Genomic DNA, 15,542 nt, shown 5'->3' on the forward strand with positions numbered 1-15,542 from the left:
CAGAGAATCCTCGGATAAATGCCATCAGGCCCAGGGGACTTATCTATTTTCACCCTTTGCAGAATTTCCAACACCTCTTCTCTACATACCTCAAAGCCATCCATTCTACTTAATTGTGACTCCGTATTCACATTGACAACAATGTCCTGTTCCTGACTGAATACTGACGAAAAGTATTCATTCAGTGTCTCCCCAATCTCTTCAGCCTCCACACGCAACTTCCCACTACTATCCTTGACTGGACCTATTCCTACCCTAGTCATTCTTTTATTCCTGACATACCTATAGAAAGCCTTAGGGTTTTCCCTAATCCTACCAACTAAGGACCTTTCATGTCCCCTCCTTGCTGCTCTTAGCTCTCTCTTCAGGCATAGTTAGGGTGAATAGCCAAGGTCTATTTCCCAGAGTAAGTGAGTCCAAAACTAGAGGACATATGAATTGGATGGGTTGAGAGGGATGGGGCCAAATGCTGGCAAATCAGACTAGATTTGTTTAGGATATCTGGTTAGTATGGTCGAGTTGAACTGAAGGGTTTGTTACTGTGCTGTACATCTCTATGACTCTATGACTCTAAGTGGTGTACGATGGAAAATCCTCTCAATTCCGGTTTGAACCAGCAGATGCACTTAACACGTTTTATTTAAAATGTACTTTCTGGGTCTGAGCAACATCCTACCTTTGATGGGTCTGCATGTGTTACATTCTACGAAAGCCTGGACTCTCCATTTTGAAAACGTCTTTTACAGGTTGGAGAAGAATCAGAGTGGAGTGTCGAGAGGGCTTCCGAGGAATTTGAAACTTAGATTTAAAGGACATAATCTGATTGCCTGCATTCTAACCTCCATAAACTAGAGGATATCCAAAACTCAGTAGCTTGTGCCTTAACTCACAACAAATTTCCCTGTGTTTGCAGACCAGCACATTTTCCAAGGCACGCAACATTTTCATTTTTACTTTTTCATCCCTGTTTTCAAAACGTCTCAAGCCCTCATCACTCTCGTCCCTGTTGTCTCCTCCAGCTCCACAACACTGGTTAAGGTGTATGGCCTCTTGTGTATTCCCAGTTGACAACTGTTCAACCACTGGTGGCCATGCTTTCAGCTGTCTCGATCTTAAAATTTGGAATTCCCTTTCTTCACCCTCCATCTCCATAATTCATTTCCTTAAGACGCATTCTGAAATCTACCTTGTTCGCCAAACTGTTAATCCTCTGATATGGCATTTGCTTATTTTTAGTGTCTTATCTTGAGTTTTTTCTTATTGGCATGTTTTATTTGCCTATTTCAGATTGGTTTCATGAGATCCAAAAAAAAAACCCCTCGCATTTATGCAGTGACTTTAACGTAAAAATAATCCCAGGCTAGGTCACAGAGACGTAATCAAATAAAAATCTACATCATTCTCAAAAAAACCTTGGTCAAAAGGATAGATTTTCAAAGGGAGAATTTAAAATTTGAGGCATTGGTGAATTGGGAATCACTGAGGACAGAGGCAATGAATAAATAAGACGTGGTGCAGATTTTTGTTATGGGCAACGAATATTTGGATGAGCTAAAGTTTGCAAATGCTGTAAAATGCATGGCTTACATGGAGAGCATTGCACTACAAAAGGCTGATGCAGAGACTAAAAATAATTTTGGCAGCATATGGTCTGTGACAGAGAGAGAAGTGAACGATATTTGAGAATTCTTTCACAGATGTGGGTGCAACTGGCAAAGGCAGAACTTGTTCTCGATTCCTAAGTGCCCTCGAGAAGGTGGCATTGAGTAGAGTCGAGGAATGCAATCTTTATGACTGAGAGCAAAGGGGCTTAGTGGCTCACAGCAACATTAAATAAAATTCCAAGTTTGTAAACAATCTGGTTAGACACGAAAATACCCAAGATGTATAACTGATGTCCAGGCTACAGGATTTGGTACAGAGGTTAACTCATCCAGGACTAGATCGCAAGCAAGCAATCTGACATTGCTGCGGTGGAGGGAACATGGAATTTGATGTTATCTGTGTTCAGATCATAAATGATGTTATAATTTTGAGCTTAAGATTTTGTACCTAAGTACTTTGTGACTAAGATGGTGCCAGAAATGGTGACTTTGTAATCTTTTCACTATACCTCTGTACTTGAGTACACATGATAATAATCCCAATTCTAATTCTAGTATCACTCCATTTGGCTCACTGTTGTATTGTGGACTACAATGCTTGTGTGAAGCACCCTGAGATGTTCCATTACAATCAGACACTATTGTAATGTAAGTTGTTTTTAAACTAAACTTGTGTCAACCTTGGGGAAGACTGATAGTGCTGTTTTAAAATGCTGAGAGACAGTGATGATGTAGGTACATAGATGCAATTTATTTTAGCAAATGCGGATTTGCAGCAGCAATGTTTAAAATTAATAATCTTGAGATAGCAACTAAAAAAACGTGTCTCTTGAAGCAATCACGATAATGTTGAAGTGACTCCCAGTGAGGATTATGTTAGTGGATTTATTGGTGGATACATTGGTGGATATTTGGCAAAATGATTGTTAGCTTTAAACTTGAGTATAACTGATGTGTGTAACAACACAGTAACTGGGTGGAATGATGACTCAGTGGGTGGCACTGCTGTCTCACAGCGCCAGGGACCTAGGTTCGATTCCAGTTTTGGGCAAATCTCAGTATGGAGTTTCTACATCCTCCCCTTGTCTGCATGGATTTCAATCAGGTCCTCTGGTTTCCTTCCACAATCCAAAGGGTCCATGGATTGGCTATAGTGTCCAGGGATATGCAGGCTAGGTGGGGTTACTCACTGGAAATGTGGGCTTCTGGGGATAGAGTGGGGAGTTGTGCCTGGGTGGGATGCTCTTTGGAGGGACTGTGTTGGATTTGATGGGCCAAATGGCCTCGTTCCACACCATAGGGATTCTACGAAATTCTAGGGCACAATATGAGAACCTGATCCACTAGAAATGCAACCCTGCTTCCTGCAGTGGGAGTATCTGCAAGCGCACATTACATGCAGATAAAGTTGACCCTCCTCTGTCCACTCTTGTTGCTGGTCCATTACACTGAGTGAATTAGGCTCAGAAAATAACTCTGCATCCTCAAGAAACACTATTCAATTCTCTATTGCAGCTAGGATGTGTATCATCATGCGGTCTGGGTGCACTGGCCTACGATATTGCTCTAAAGTTGCTTGTTGGATTAAGAGGCAAGAAGTAAACGCGGAACAGTTTGCAAGGCAACCCTTTGTGGCTTGTTGGATTGTACCATCAAACTGATGCAGAATATTGTTGTGTCGCCTCAGACTGGTAGAACAGTGGTACCATCCCCAGCTCTGGGTCAGACATTTGTGTCCCACAGGGTCAGGACTTGTTGACCAAGGAAAATATGTTCATAGTGTGGCCTAACACAATGGTTTTCAGCCTATACATCCTTCCAGTATCAGTCACAAATCCTGGAATCCCCTCCCTAATGGCCTTGTGGATCAACCCACAGCAGGTGGACCTCAGTGACTCAAGAAGGCAGCTCACCACCACCTTCTCAAGGGCAACTAGGGACGGGCAATAAATGCTGGACCGGCCAGCAATGCCCACATCTCACACAAAAATGAATACATTGATAATAGGTAGTGTCTCCTGGTCAGCAGAAAGCAAAGGCAAACTACTGTAGAAAATGGCCCCATCAGTGTGGACCAAGCCAATGGAAGTCGTGGAGTCATTGAGTCATAGAATCATACAGCACAGAAACAGATCATTCAGTCCAACTTGTCTGCACTGAGCAGATATCCCAATCTGATCTAGTCCCATTTACCAGCATTGGGCCCATATCTCTCCAAGCCCATCCTATTCATACACCCATTCATATGCCTTTGACTTATGCACATATAGACACAGGTCCCTGAACTGAAATGTAATCTGTGATCCAGGCACAGTTTTTAAACTATGGTTTGCCCTTTTAAAGCAGAGAGGAGATGCAGTTTTCTTTTTCAGAGACATTGGAACTCTGTCTCAGAAGCCGGTGGAGGTGGGGACATTTTGAAGGCAGTAGGAGATAAATTCTTGTTAGGTAGGAAATCAAAGATTACTGGGGAGAAATGGGAATGTGGAATTCAGAACACAAAGAGACCAGCTATCAGATCTTATTGAGTGGCACAGCAGACTTGTCGGGCCGAATGACCTTATCCTGATCTCAATGCACCTCTCCAAATGTTGCTGATGTCTCAATTATTCAGAAGCTCTGAATAACAAGCCCCAACTTTGTTCAATCGTCTAGTGCGCAGCAATTAATCAGAATTTCTTCCAATATCCACATACACCTCATCAACAGCACTGCCTCAATTAACCTTCTCTGCTATCTCTTCACAAAACTCCAGCAAGTTAGTTAACACATCACAGCAACAGATTCTGATCATAATCACACTAGCATCGGGGGAGTTTGCTAAGCACAGACTGGCTGCTGCATTTCTTACATTATGACAATGTCTGTACTTCAAATGTACTTGATTGTCTAGAAAATGTTTCAAGATGTCCAGTGGTCACAAAAGATTTCATCCACATGTAGATGCAAATGCACCTGCGAGTTATGCCCACACGCGTGCGCGCACACACAGAAACTCTCACGCACGCACTCACAGACACTCTCACATGCGCATGCACACACACACACACGTGTGCACACACACTCTAGCCACGCACACAAACACAGACACACACATACATGTGCATACACGCACTGTCACACACTCTCACCACGCACACAAACACAGACACACACACTCAACACACAGACACACACACTTTCACACACGTGTGCGTGCGTGCGCATACATGCACACACACAAATGAACTCATGATCTGAACAAGATGTTCTCAGTAAAAAAAAGGTTTTACACATGTATTTATGGAATGCTATAAGATTTTGCACAACACACATGCTGGTAAAGGAACAGTAATAAAGTACAGCAACATTGATAAACAGTTGATTAAGGAACTGTATGTACTAAAATAAAACAAAGAACTGGGGATCTGGAACAAAACCTGAAACTCAGTACATCCGGCAGCATCTGTGGGAACGAAACAGAGTTAACATTGAGTGTTGTTCTGCCCATGGATAAACCCTCTGAACAGAACAGGAGAAAAGGCAAATAGACCATTCCAGTTTGCCAAATTTAATTCTTCTTCATCCCACTCCCAACAATCAGGCATCTTCCCTTCTGGCCATTCCCACGTTGTCTGCTCCTGGCTCCTGTGGGGAGCCTGCAGTAGAACCATCTCCTGACACAGGGCAGATGGCACTACCGTCTTGTAGGAAATGTCCTCTGGAGAAACAACTCATGAAATCTTCCTTGAATGTCCAAACTGATATTCTGTCTACTACGTAGGCTTGATTTTCTCTATGCTAAACGTGTCTAACCGAAACTCTATCTTCATCACTTATTAATTTTCCCTCTATGTCTGCTCTGCTCTGATACATCGTTCTGATATTTGTTACATAATGTCGAATTTTCATAAAGATGTGAAAACATTTTAACTCACTTCCTGTTAACACCAGCAGGTGCTGGTTGATGGATTGATTCTCCAGTCCACATGCACTTTACATAGCTTCTACCTGGTTACACCTTCTGCACTGACATATACCAGGGCCTGGGTACAGCCACTTACTGACTCATCCTGAGGGTTGGTCATTACACTCCTTCAGTACATGTACCAAGAATTCTACAGAAAGACCAACATCGTGAAAAGTGGAAGTCTGCATCAGGTCAGTGTTTTCCAAGATTTCAATGGGTGAGGATTTTGACAGTGCAACTTGAAAAAATAGCAGGCAGCCATTGACAGCAGCTTCTTCATTCCTGCTTTTTCACAACCGATCAGCAGACACCAGTGTTTGCCATCGGTTTCATAGAGTATTGACAGTTTCACCTTCTGTAGAATTCACTACCCCAGGGTGCAGTGCATACAATAGGTTTAAGGAGGGAATAGATTTTTAATTAGTAATGGGTTGAAGGGTTATGGAGAGCGGGCAGGAAAGTGGAATATAGACCAAGATGAGATCAGCCATGATTGTATCAGACGGTGGATCAGGCTAGAGGGCCTGAAAGGCCTACTCCTGCTCCTAGTTCTTATGTTCTAATTACAACAGGAAAATCTGAGCCAGTGCGATCCCAAACTTGCCTTAGAACCCATGCAAACGTGAGACAATTACAAGCCGTCATTGAAAGGCGATTTGACATCATTGTCTCTCACTTACTCTCCATTGACTACCCATCCCCTTTCCCACGTCATCTCTTGTCACTGTTGATGGCTCTAATGAAATGGAAGTTGCACACAGCTGGCGAGAGCTCAGCTGCTTTTTTCTCATGTATTAGACTCCCACTCACAATCTGAAGAGGTGAGAGCAGATGATCTGTGGGCCAACCCTAATTTGAGTGCTTTCAGCAGTTTAATTTTAAATCGTCATTAGTGCTTCCTGCTCCCCACGGGCCGTCAGTGAAAATAACTTTCTGTGAACAGCTGGCTGATGGAGATGGATTCCAAATGAAGACATACAGCCGTGTGTCCATAGGGCTGCTCAAGGTAACCTACTCTGTCACCACATGTTTCCAATGTATAATAGGGGGACTGTGAAAAATAATATGTCATAGCATCTCTCTCACATGAAAAAAGACTCAAGGTTTTCCTGAGGAATTAAGTATTTTTGCCCATTTCACCACAGTTATTCAAGTATTTTCTGATATGCGCTTGCTGTCAAATTGAATAATTTTCAGGTTGAGCCTTGAAGGTGAACTCTGCTCACGGTTAACAATCCCAACTCTGTTAACTATTAAGTTGCCAGGAAGTTCAAGGGAACTCCTCACACCTAAAGCTGACTGCACTTGCTTGATGAAATAAGCAAGGGAAGCACTTCTGCAATTCAAAGTAGGGCCTCTGGTCGTGTTGTAGATCAGAGAAACCGAAAGGTTCAGGCACATAATTCTTTGAAATTTGTGTCACAGGTAGAAAAGGTGGTCACAAAGGCCTTTGGCATGCTTGCCTTCATCGCTCAGACCTTTTAAGCATAGGAGATGGGATGTCATGTTTAGCATGTACAGGACATTGGTGAGGCCTCTTCTAGGAGTACTGCGTCCAGTTCTAATCACTCTGTTATATTATTGAAGGATATTATTGAGCTGGAGAGGGTTCAGAAAGGAGTTACCAGGATGTTGCTGGGAATGGAGGGTTTGGGTTATAAAACGAGGCTGGGATATTTTTCACTGGAGCATCGGAGGTTGAGGGGTGACCTTATAGATATTTATAAAATCTTCAGGGATATAGATTAGCTGAATGGCAGATATCTTTTCCGTGAAGTGAAGGACTTCAAGACTGGAGGCATATTTTTAATGTGAGAGGAGAAATACTTAAAGACGACTTGAGGGGCAACGTTATTACACAGAGAGGTGTGTGTGTGTGTGTGTGTGTGTGTGGTTGTGTGTGTGTGTGTGTGTGTGTCTGTGTGTGAATTCGGATAAGTACATGAATAGGAAAGGTTTGGAGGGGATATGGGCCAAGCACAGGCAGATGGGACGAGTTTAGTTTAGGCTCCTAGTCAGCAAGGGCCGGTTGGAATAACGGATCTGTTTCCATGCTGTATAACTCTATGATTCTGCAATGTTGGCAGAAAAACAACACAAAATGAAATACAATAACAAACGTTTCTGCTCTTCAGGAGGACAGAAAAGATCCCATGAGCAGCATTTACCAAACAGCACCAGATTATCTTGTCATTGACCGCACGGTTGTCTGTGGGATTTTGCTGTGCAGGAATTGGGTGCTGTGCTTCACTAAAGATAAAGTTCCATTGTCCCAGAGGATTGCTCTCTTATGAGAGAGAGACAGAGAGAGAGAGAGAGCTAATGGTCGTTTAAGTTGAGAGTTACCACACCTCAGACAAGGGAGGAGGTTGAGAAAATGAGAACTGCATGGTAACTTCTGATAGCGCAGGAATTGAACCCGTACTGTTGGCATCACCTTGGCATTGCCAGTGGTGCCCTCAATTGAGCTTCACTGCATTACACAAAGGTCACTGCTTCAAAAGTGCTTCATGTTAGATGTTTGAATAGTCAGCCTCCAAAAAGCAACATTTTTAACCCTTTCATTCCCAAGTGTCAGCAGTTCAATGATAGAGCTTTCACACACCACTGAGGCTAACATGTGGATTTTCCTGTCTCTGGGCACAACGTTTCAGGAATACTAGGCAAAGGGGTAAAATGCGTCTATTTATTGAAGGATAAAGTCTGCTAAATGACCATCATTGGAATTCCACATTTGGTTTTACGCAGAATTCCAATTTTAGACTTTATTTTCGGGATTGTCCCAACAGTTTGGGAGATAGTCCATCCTTTCTCACATGCATCAAAAAGGACTTATTTACATTATTTTTACATTACATTACAGTGTGGAAACAGGCCCTTCGGCCCAACAAGTCCACACCGACCCACCGAAGCGTAACCCACCCATACCCCTACATTTACCCCTTACCTAACACTACAGGCAATTTAGCATGGCCAATTCACCTGACCTGCACATCTTTGGACTGTGGGAGGAAACCGGAGCACCCGGAGGAAACCCACACAGACACGGGGAGAACGTGCAAACTCCACACAGTCAGTCGCCTGAGGCGGGGATTGAACCCGGGTCTCTGGCGCTGTGAGGCAGCAGTGCTAACCACTGTGCCACCGTGCCGCCCACTCCCACTACCTCTCGGATGCCAAGCAGACTTATGTCTGCTCTCCAGGCAGGTTCATTGCTCCCTGAAGGATTCTGGAAAATCTTCAAGCATGTGACTACAAAGGGTGGTAGTGCCAGTCCATAACAATGCAGACTTTTCAATTCTCAGCACCTCACTCTGACAAAGTTCATCTCTAATTCTTTTACTCTGTTAGGCTGTAAGTTCCAGACTTCTCCACTTTTAAAAATGCTCCTTAAAACCTTCATCTCCAGCCAAATGCATGGCCACTATCACCTGACCCAAACCCTAACCCTAACCTAACCCTAACCCTAACCCTATCGCAGGGCCTAACCCTAACCCTATTGCAGGGCCTAACCCTAACCCTATCGCAGGGCCTAACCCTAACCCTATCGCAGGGCCTAACCCTAACCCTAACCCTCAATGGCTTTGAGTCAAATTTTGTCTGATAACAATTACTCTGTTGTTATCAAAGCATAGGACCTTTTCCTGACGCTCAAGGCATTAAATAAATGCATTTGTTATTGCTGAATGGACATGATGTGTGTTCAACTAAGGAGGTAAAATTGGGGTAAAAGTCACTCTTGGTTGTTAATTTGTCCCAGTCAAGTGGCTGGAGTTCTGAAGAAGGGTCACTGGACCTGAAACAATAACTCTGATTTCTGCCCACAGATGCTACCAGACCTGCTGAGCTTTTCCAGCAACTTCTGTTTTATGTTTCTGATTTACAGCACCCACAGACCTTTGGTTTTTATTAAGTGGCTGGATTAATTTGATATGATTAGAAACTTTTCTTCATTCCTACACTTAACAAGAAATCTGAGGAGATCAAAGAGAATATGTCAAGGGGTGCTTTACCCAAGGAAGAGTTTGGACCCTCATTCTAAAATCCTATTGCAGCAATATACGTACATATCAGCCTTGGCTCAGTGGCAGTATCATCACCTTGAACTCAAATACTTGTGAACCAAATCTCTCTCCAAAACTCTGAGCCTTTTATGTAGGTTGACACCTCAGTACAGCACTGAGGGTGTGCTGGACTATCAGAGATTCGGTCTTTAAGGTGGAACATTAAATCAATGCCCGATCACATCAAATCACAAGGGACTTTCAGATGCTCAGAGAAGGGTATCTAGGTAATCTGGAAGTTATTTTTTAAATCACACAGAGAGTGACAGATAAATGGAATAGTTCAGGTAATTAAGGAGGTGTTTATAAAATATCCAATGATGCATGCAATCCAAAGGAAAACAGCAGAAGTCTCCCTGACATTGCAGCCAACAATTATTTTTCAACTAACCTTTTTTATTTCAAAGATAAACTTTATTCATAAAAAATGTCTATATATACACAGCCACAAATGCTGTTCAGTTCTGTACAGTAGTACATGAAGAAAACATGCAACCATTGGAGTTTAACTCTTTTCCAACAAACAAACCAAAGGCATCTCTTACTTGTACAGCATTTTATTTATATACATTTAAGTTAATGGGCGGGCCTGATAACTGAACAGACCCCCACTTAACTTCAGCAGCAAGAACTCAGACAGTGGTCTTTCCCCACTGCACCTCCAAAACATGGTCTTTTCTCACTTTTTGGGGAAGTTCTCATATCAACTTGACTGTATATATTCCTTTTGCTGTACTTGTGGCTAGATTTATAAATTGGACCACCAGGAGACTGGGACAGACAATATATAAATACAAGTCCTTTGCATTTTTCCAATATATCACACAGCTGAAACACAGCTGAAACACTCTCTGTGTTTCTGCCCTCATCTGCTTACAGACTGATACTAAGCTGCACCTCAAAAGTAGGTGAAAGTGAGGACTGCAGATGCTGGAGATTAGAGTCAAGATTAGGGAGGTGCTGGAAATGCACAGCAGATCAGGCAGCATCCGAGGAGCAGGAAAATCGATGTTTCAGACAGAAGCCCTTCATCAGAAACGTCGGGCAGGAGCCCTTTTCTAATGAAGGGCTCCTGCCTGAAACATCGATTTTCCTGCTCCTCGGATGCTGCCTGACCTGCTGTGCATTTCCAGCACCACTCTAATCTGCATCTTAAAAGTAATCCATTCGCTGTGAAGGATATTGGGCTGATCACCTGCAAGTTTCTGTGCAAATACAAATACTCTTCTTCATTCACTATAAATTCCTTACACAGGCAGAGAACAGTTAGTTTATTTATTGACATGAACGTAGGCAAGTGACTCATTAGGTTTATCTGATTAGTTGGAAACAGCTTGACAGCTTATTGGCGCAACTAAAGTGGAATTATGTACCAGGTACCATGGCTGACAGCAGTTTAGCCGTCCAGGGCTGACATAGATGTTTCAGCAACAGCAGCAATCAACAATTAACCATCTGATTCCCAGACTTTTCTCCTTAATTACCTGAACTATTCCATTTATCTGTCACTCTCTGTGCGATTTAAAAAATAGCTTCCAGATTACCTAGATACCCTTCTCTGAGCATCTGAAAGTCCCTTGTGATTTGATGAGACCAGATTAGACTACTACAAAGAGTGAACTCATCATCCTTCATCTTCCTCTCCAAGACTTTGCTGCTATCACTCAGCCTTCCAATTGATTTGTCGATTGAAAGATTTGCATTTATATATCTCTCAAGTTGTCCCAGCAGACTTTACAGGAAATTAAGGACAAATGGATCTTAACCACCGATAAAATGCATGATTCCTGAATGTGTGCACAGCAAACACTCAAAAACAGTAATGTAATGGTTTGATTTAGTGATTGCTGTTCTGCAGTTGCTGAACTTATGAATAACATCTGCTGATTTCTGCAGATCTCCTTCAATTCCATGTCATTGGATGCCGTTCAGGGAACTTGTTGTTCATTTCCCATCAATGTAGGGAACTTTACAGTCATTAAGTCTTGCAGCACAGCTGCCACTTGTCTATCCAGTTATAGACTTTACAACGTACATTTTAAAACTCATTTCCCAGAGAAGTTGCTTCCAATGTCAGGAGGGTCAGTAACCAGAGGCAGAGATTTCAGTTTTTACACAGGGATTGGTTGATCGAGAATGTCCTGCAGAAAGGGTTAGTAGAAGCAGTTCATAGAATCCCTACAGAGTGGAAACAGGCCATTCAGCCCATCGAATCCACACCAACCCTTCAAGGAGCATCTCACCTGGACCGACCCACTACCTTGTCCCTGTAACCATGCCTTTCCAATGGCCGATCCACCCAACCTGCACGTCCCTGGGTACTGTGAGCAATTTAGCGTGAACACTCCACCTACCCTTGACATCTTTGGACTGTGGGAGGAAACTGGAACAGCCAGAGGAAACCCACACAGTCAAGGGGAGAATGTGCAAAGTCTACACTGTGCAATGTGCAAAGACGGACTCCCAAGGAATTGAACCCAGGTCCCTGGCACTGTGAGGCAGCAGTGCTAACCACTGAGCCACCATGCCACCCAACTGATGGCAGTTGCAAGGACATTTTTCAAAATGGAATTGCGTATGTTACTTTGGAAGGGAAATTCTGCACGGACTTGGAGTAAGGGTATTGGAGTAAGACTAATTGGTACATCTGGTTGTAAGTTTGATTACTGAGCTGGAAGGTTTGTTTTCAGATGTTTTGTCAGGTAACATCATCAGTGAGCCTCCAGTGAAGCGCTGGTTTTCTGTCTCACTATTTATTTATGTGTCTTAGTCTGTTAAGGTGGGTGATATTATTTCCAGTTCCTTTTTCTCAGAGGTTGGTAAATGGCGTGCAAATCGATGTATTTATTGATGGAGTTCTGGTTTGAATGTAAGGCCTCTAGGAATTCCTGTGCATGTCTCTGTTTAGCCTGTCCTAGGATGGATGTGTTGTCCCAGTCAAAGTGGTGTCCTTCTCCGTCTGTATGTAAAGATACTAGTGATAATGGGTCATGTCTTTTGCTGGCTAATTGGTGTTCGTGTATCCTGGTGGCTAGTTTTCTGCCTGTCTGTCCAATGTTGTGTGTGTTGCAAGGTATTTTGTAAATGACAATTGATTTGCTGGTTGTTGGTATAGGGTCCTTTAGGTTCATCAGTAACTCTTTCAGTGTGTTGGTACCAAACAAACTTTCCAGCTCAGCAAGCAAACTTACAACCTGAACCTCAACCTGAGCTACAAATCTTCTCAAAAATCGCAATTGGTAGATCTTTCAGACATCTGGTCCGGGATGGGAAAAGTGGCCTCTTTCTGCACCATACAGGGCAATGATTCTATCGAATGCATCATCTGGCAGAGAATCACTCTCCGAAACAGTGCCTGAAGTCCCAATCTGACCCTCAAATAAAGCCACCAACTATTACTACAGTCTGAACGGTGAGTGTTGAATATACAAACAAGAAACAGGAGCCGGCCATCGAGCTTTCTTCACTAGCCAGCAAGAACATGGCTGATCAAATTGAAACTTCAAATCTGCATTTCTGGCCATCCCTGATAACCCTTTCCTAGCAAGAGTCCATCTGCCTCTGCCTTTAAAACAAAAAGACATCCAGTGACTTCACCTTGTCAGGAAGGGAGTTCCGAAGACTCTGTGTCAGAGAAATGTCCCAAGGTATGAAGCTAGATTTTAAACAATGGAGTAAACCTGACTGTGAATGTTCCTGCTCCCGCAGAAGCAACACTACCAAAGGTGGAGTGATTAGAAATTCACGTCAGTGATATTGTGGAACTTTGATCTCTATAAAATGCTGATTATGTTTGTGTGCAAAATACTAGTGATTGCCATTCGGAAGCTAATATATTTGTTTTAGAGCCTGTGACAGATACATTATAAATGCAACTTCAAAGTAATTCATGTCACTCCCTTTCTTCCATTTCCCTTGGTGTTATATTAATTAGTTGGGGTGAACCCGTAGATGGAAGTGGGTATCAAAACATTCACTACTGAGCTCTGTGCACCTTACAGTTTTGTGATGCTTATTTGCAACACATATCATGTGACTGCCCACAAATGCATCATTCCTCAAGAGGTGTGTCTGTTTATTCTTAATAGTTCAATTCAGCTGGAATAACATTACAGCTCGGTCCCCACCCTGTTCAATTAGCTTATTGTCACTGTCGTCCTTCACATTTTTGAAGCAGTTACAAGTCATCAAAAGGACCATTCTGCAAAGCTTTCCTTTAACACGTTTACTTTAACCCAATGCATTCAAACTAAGCAGATAATAACACAACCTAATGAGGCAGTGTATTACACTTGCACAGATCAACAAAAGCATCATTTAAAACAGGTTGTCTCTTTATATGTTTTATCAACTTCGATCTTCAACAAGAATATCCCAAGTAGTTTCCTGGATAGTAGAGCTGGGAGGTAGTATTTTAAATGTTGAAGGCTCACATTAAAACATATTGCTGCTCTAATGCTGTCCATCAAACAGTGACGTGAAGATAAGCTGAGAATCCAATGCAAAGTAAATGCAAAGTGAACAATAGTCCACTAAATTGTGCCCATGATTGAAGATATTAAAGTTATTGATCGGTTAGCCCTTTTAAGTGTTTCACTTTCTGCCATAGAATCTGGTAAGATGCAGAGATGAAGAAAATGTTTTCAGGGGACTCCTTGTCATTCCGAGTAACATCCTCAGTAGCTTTAGGTGACCGCCATTGTGGAGTTTGCACTTTGACCCTTTGTTTGGTCTGGGTGAGTTTCCTCTGGGGGCACCGGTTTCCTCTCACAGTCTAGAGATGTGCAGGATCAGTGGGTTGGCCATGGGAAATGCAAAGTCACAGGGAATGGGTAAGTGGATTGGCCATGGGAAATGCGGGGTCACAGGGATTGGGTAAGTGGATTGGCCATGGGAAATGCGGGGTTTCAGAGATAGAGTAGGTGGGTTGGCCATGGGAAATGCAGGGTTACAGGGATTGGGTAGGTGGGTTGGCCATGGGAAATGCAGGGTTACAGGGATTGGGTAGGTGGGTTGGCCCTGGGAAATCCAGGGTCACAGGGATAGGGTAGGTGGGTTGGCCATGGGGAATGCAGGGTTACAGGGATTGGGTAGGTGGGTTGGCCATGGGAAATGCAGGGTCACAGGGATAGGGTAGGTGGGTTGGCCATGGGAAATGCAGGGTTACAGGGATAGGGTTCCCAATAGGAGACAGGAGGAGGGTGTGGGGATAGGAGGAGGCTGTGGGGACAGGAGGAGAGTATGGGAACAGGAGGAGGGTGTGGGGACAGGAGGAGGGTGTGGGGACAGGAGGAGGGTGTGGGGACAGGAGGAGGGTGTGGGAACAGGAGGAGAGTATGGGAACAGGAGGAGGGTGTGGGGACAGGAGGAGGGTGTGGGGACAGGAGGAGGGTGTGGGAACAGGAGGAGAGTATGGGAACAGGAGGAGGGTGTGGGGACAGGAGGAGGGTGTGGGGACAGGAGGAGGGTGTGGGAACAGGAGGAGAGTATGGGAACAGGAGGAGGGTGTGGGGACAGGAGGAGGGTGTGGGGACAGGAGGAGGGTGTGGGAACAGGAGGAGAGTATGGGAACAGGAGGAGGGTGTGGGGACAGGAGGAGGGTGTGGGGACAGGAGGAGGGTGTGGGAACAGGAGGAGAGTATGGGAACAGGAGGAGGGTGTGGGGACAGGAGGAGGGTGTGGGGACAGGAGGAGGGTGTGGGAACAGGAGGAGAGTATGGGAACAGGAGGAGGGTGTGGGGACAGGAGGAGGGTGTGGGGACAGGAGGAGGGTGTGGGAACAGGAGGAGAGTATGGGAACAGGAGGAGGGTGTGGGGACAGGAGGAGGGTGTGGGGACAGGAGGAGGGTGTGGGAACAGGAGGAGAGTATGGGAACAGGAGGAGGGTGTGGGGACAGGAGGAGGGTGTGGGGACAGGAGGAGAGT

This window comes from Chiloscyllium plagiosum, chromosome 34 (genome assembly GCF_004010195.1).
Source record: "Chiloscyllium plagiosum isolate BGI_BamShark_2017 chromosome 34, ASM401019v2, whole genome shotgun sequence".
In the NCBI taxonomy this organism is placed as follows: Eukaryota; Metazoa; Chordata; class Chondrichthyes; order Orectolobiformes; family Hemiscylliidae; genus Chiloscyllium; species Chiloscyllium plagiosum.